The following is a 5,118-nucleotide window of genomic DNA, read 5'->3' as shown; positions in this document are numbered from 1 at the left end:
TGTTACAGCAGACATTTCTCTACCTGCAGAACAGGAAGCTCTGTGAAGGCAGGGAACAGGTCTATCGTGGTTATCACAACATCCTCCTGGCACCTAGAAGGTCCTTGATTAATGTATGATGAGCAAATGATTGAGTTGGGGGCTGGACCCTTTCTTAGACTCCTCAGTGACCCTCTGCAGCACCCACCTTGTGGAGTGAAGTTGGATAGAAATCTACAGCAGCACTATCTGCTAGAACTTCCTGTGATGGAGGAAATGCTCCATGTATCCCTGTTGTCCAATAAGGCCATGCAGCTGGTGGCCACCACCCTGGGCAGTGCACACTAGAGCTCTACACAGAGTGTGGAGAGGATGTAGTGCAATGCCCCCCACCCCACCACCCCCACTCCCTGCCATGGACTGGCTGCAGTCTGCTGAAATCAGGTAGACAATTGTCACAGCCCTGACACACAAGCCAGGCCAGAAGGTGGAGGAGGCCTTCAAACCCCTGCTCTTGGCCCCCTCAGGGAGGGTCACATTGAGGAGTCATGTTACAGTGGAAGCAGGACCGATAACAGTGGCCAGCCCTCCTGCGTCATCCAATTCCTGCTGACGCCCACCACTACAGATGAGCGGATGAAGACTGTATCTACCTCATAGCAAGGGGTCGCAAGCAGCCTGACCAGTCCCAGGCTGCTAATGAGGCGGGCAGGGACAGAGCTTGGACTGACCATGTGCCAGGCCCTTGCTGGATACTTCACAGCTATGTGCTCTGAGACAGGCGGAAGAGGGGAGGGTCTGCTGCGTGTCCCCGTGCAGTGCTGTGACACAGACAACAGCTGGTACATCTTGACTCTTCCCATTTTACAGAAAAGAAAGTTGAGGCCAGAGAGGTGGAGCAATTCACCCAAGGTCCACAGCAAACACAGTGGCAAAGACAAAACAGAACTGAGACCTACCTCACCCTTTTTCTCTCTCCCAGACTGCTAAGCCCGGCTCCAGGACACCGTATGCATTTCTGCTTCATCCTGCCACTCCTCGCAGCCAGCCCCACCACTCAGAGATGATCTCTCCGTAAGGAATCAGGATGGAGCCAGAACAGCCGGATGCCGCAGAGATGGGGCCCCATCTCAGACCTCACACCAGCCTGCAGGCCCCTGCGATCAGCAGTACTAACCAGACCACCGAAGCTCTTGGTGCTGCCTGTACACCAGAACGGGGAAGTATCATCGTCCAAGCTGGCTGCTGGCCCAGCAAGTCAGGAGAAAAGGAAGACTTCCTCTTGGGGACACCCTGAAACTCTGCACAGGGTACAACTTAATGGGCCCTTTGGTGGAAAGAGCAGGAGCCCCCTGGGCAAAAGTCAAGTGGGCAAGGGGAGGGCAGGGAAGTGTGTCCGGCACTGTGTTAATCTCTTTAAACAGATGACTTTATTTAATCCCCATCACTCCCCTCCTTCCAGGTCCATTTTACAGATGGGGAGACAGAGGCATGGAGAGGTCCCTCACTAGAGCTCACGCAGCCAGCAGTGGGTGGTGCCCGGCTTCCAACCCAGAAGAGAACAAGGTAATAGGAATTTGGGAGGTATCCTCAGCTTCCCGGAGAAGGCCTTGAGACCCTAGGATGGGGAGGTAGGAGAAGGGTCTGGAGAAAGGGCCCCCCAACAAGGTGTGAGGTGGGAGCTTGTAGGGGATAGGTTGGGGCATGGAGGCGCCCAGCAATTCCTGGGGCAGGACACGGCTGAAGCACACCTCTGGCATGACCCCTGGCATTGACCACTTCAGTGTCTTCTGTCACTCGATCCTTACTGTCCTTACACCTACACCTCTGGAAGATCCCGCTGCACGCAGGCCTAGGGGAGCAAGGAACAAAGGTCATGGCTCTGGAGGCCCAAGTTGTGACCAGCAGCCAAGTGGGCACAGGCCTGGGGTGGAGCCAAGCATGCCAGCCCACTGTGGGGGGAGGGTGGTCAGGACAAAGATGTAACACTGGCTCAGAGACTCAAAATGGCAGTGTTGTAAATAAGAGAGGAGTCCATCTTGTGCCCATACACCGGCCCGAGCTGCTGACTGCCAGGGCTGCTGCAGCAGGCATCTCAGGACCGGGGCCCAGGCTCCACTGCCGGGCACCACCCTCTCCCACATGACGACTCACAGCACATACAGGCTCCAGATCATGGGAAGGGGAAAGAAGAAGGCGGGGGGGGGGGGGGCATGCCCCTGCCCTTTTAGTCCACCACACAGAGGGGACTACGGTCACTGGAGAAACCAAGGTTGGGGTGTGAGCTGTGTGGCCAGGTTTGGGTCTCTCTGCCAGTGGGGCTGGGAACCCAGACACCTGGAGTTCCATCCTGTCTCTAACCAGCTGCAGAGATCAGAGCAAGTCACTACAATCTGTGGGTCCATTTTTCCCTCTGTACCAAAAGTGTAGCCAAAATAACCTGAGAGGTGTCCTGAGAGGAGGACTCTGAACCCATAGTCTTCTGAGGCAGTTGAGCACAGCCCTGGGGAAGGAAAGGTGAAATCAGGCTGTGGCTAGTTCCCTCAACTGTGCTGTGAGGCAGGTGGCAAGCAATGCACCCCGAGCCATTGACACAGCCCCCAGACTTTCAAGCTTTCTTGGAAAAGCTTCTACGGACCGGTGCTAGTACATCAGGTAACTTTTATTAAGTGCCTGTTGTATACCAGGCATGGAGATAAGAACTAGCATTTATGAGTGTTTTCTATATGCCAGGCACTATTTAAGTGCCTTACAACTTCTACTTCACTTACGCCATGCAACTTCTCTGTGATACAAGCCCTGTTGTTATCACTGTGGGAATAGTGAACAAGAAACAAGAACCAACCACTATGTAAAAGGAGCACTCAGAGAACAAGAAAGAATGTTTGAAAATGTAATAATAGTGTTCATGAAAACCCAACCAAGACCGAGTAGCAGAACATCCTGAGAACAAAATCAAAACAACAGACGGAAATTCTAAGAGAAAAATTCCATAGCCAAGGTTTCAATGGAAGGAATTGAATTCACATTCAGAAATGAAGACCGATCAAGATCACCTTCCCACAGTTTGGCTATTGTGGACATTGCTGCTATAAACATCGGGGTGCACGTACCCCTTCAGATCCCTACATTTGTATCTTTGTGGTAAATACCCAGTAGTGCACTTGCTGGATCGTATAGTAGCTCTATTTTCAACTGTTTGAGGAACCTCCATACTGTTTTCCAGAGTGGTTGCACCAGCTTGCATTCCCACCAACAGTGTAGGCGGGTTCCCCTTTCTCCACATCCCCGCCAACATCTGTCGTTTCCTGACTTGTTAATTTTAGCCATTCTGACTGGTGTGAGGTGGTATCTCATTGAACTGTGGAAAGAGCCAAGATGTCCATCAACAGATGAATGGATAAAGAAGATGTGGTATATATACACAATGGAATATTATGCAGCCATCAAAAGGAATGAGATCTTGCCATTTGCAACGACGTGGATGGAACTGGAGGGTGTTATGCTGAGTGAAATAAGTCAATCAGAGAAAGACATGTATCATATGACCTTGCTGATATGAGGAATTCTTAATCTCAGAAACAAACTGAGGGTTGCTGGAGTGACAGGGGGGTGGGAGGGATGGGGTGGCTGGGTGATAGACACTGGGGAGGGTATGTGCTATGGTGAGTGCTGTGAATTGTGCAAGACTGTTGAATCACAGATCTGTACCTCTGAAACAAATAATGCAACATATGTTAAGAAAAAAGAAAAAGAAGAAGATAGCAGGAGGGGAAGAATGAAGGGGAGTAAGTTGGAGGGGGAGACGAATCATGAGAGATGATGGACTCTGAAAAACAAACAGGGTTCTAGAGGGGAGGAGGGTAGGGGCATGGGTTAGCCTGGTGATGGGTATTAAAGAGGGCACGTTCTGCGTGGGGCACTGGGTGTTATGCACAAACAATGAATCATGGAACACTACATCAAAAACTAATGATGTAATGTATGGTGATTAACATAATAAAAAATTTAAAAAAAAAATCACCTTCCCAGTGAAATCTGGCTCCTCCTCGCTCCGGCTGGCAGATGTTGATGTTGATGGCTAACAGGGAGTTACTGAGTCATTCCTGCCTGGTTAAAGTCCTCAAGGTTTAATATGTTTTTCAGGCCAACCTTGAGCCTGAGGTTCCCATCCCCTTTCTCCAGGGTGTGTGTCCCATTAGTCCAGGGCATCACTAGCTATCACCAGCTCCAAGCAAATGGCAAGGAACCAGCAGTGGGGCTGGGAAGTGACCGCTGATCGGCACCCACAGGGCAGGCTCCACAGGTGTGCGGGGGGTGGGGGCGGTCTGTGCAAGGATCCTGGACTTAACATGAAGACACGAGTGCAGAGGGCTGGCACCACACCAGCTGGACACTAGCCATTTGCCAGATTCAAGGGGAAATTCCTCATTTCAAAACACAATAAGGAAACTGATGACCCAAGTGGGAAAAAGACATAAACAGAACATGCAAGTGGCCAGTGCACACACAGGGAAATTTCTAACCTCACAACTGATCAAAGAAACACAAATTAAAACAAGATACCCTTTTCATCCAACTGACAAGGACATTTTAAGTTTTAACACTGGTGTAAAGAGGTACATTTGCAGAAAGCAAAACAACCTTGCAATATACACATCACTTTTCAGTCTGTAAGTCTACTTGTAGAAACTGATCACAAAGAAATGATCATATCTGTAGGCAGATTTATATATAGGCTTGCTCTTCCCAGCATCGCTTACAGCTGAGAAAACTTAGAAACCACTGAATGTCCAACCATAGGAGAGTGATAATGAACAACACCCCATCTGTGCAATGGAATATCATTTATCAATTTAAATCGGGTTTTCACAAGACTATTGATAAAAGTTAAAGAAAAGCGGATGCAAAATTTATATGGGAATTATTCTATATACGATTATGTAAAGAAAAACAGGCTTATCGAAAACATTAGAAATACATAGAGAAGTATTCACATCCATGATTTTTAAAAGTATTTACATTGAGTAATGGGATTGCAAGAGATCTCTTTTTAGGGGCACCTGGGTGACTCAGATGGTTAAGCTTTTGGCTCAGGTCATGACCTCAGTATCATGATCTCTGTCCTGAGATCGAGCC

Source organism: Zalophus californianus, chromosome 1, assembly GCF_009762305.2.
Source record: "Zalophus californianus isolate mZalCal1 chromosome 1, mZalCal1.pri.v2, whole genome shotgun sequence".
Taxonomy (NCBI): Eukaryota; Metazoa; Chordata; class Mammalia; order Carnivora; family Otariidae; genus Zalophus; species Zalophus californianus.
This window is presented reverse-complemented; position numbering follows the sequence as displayed.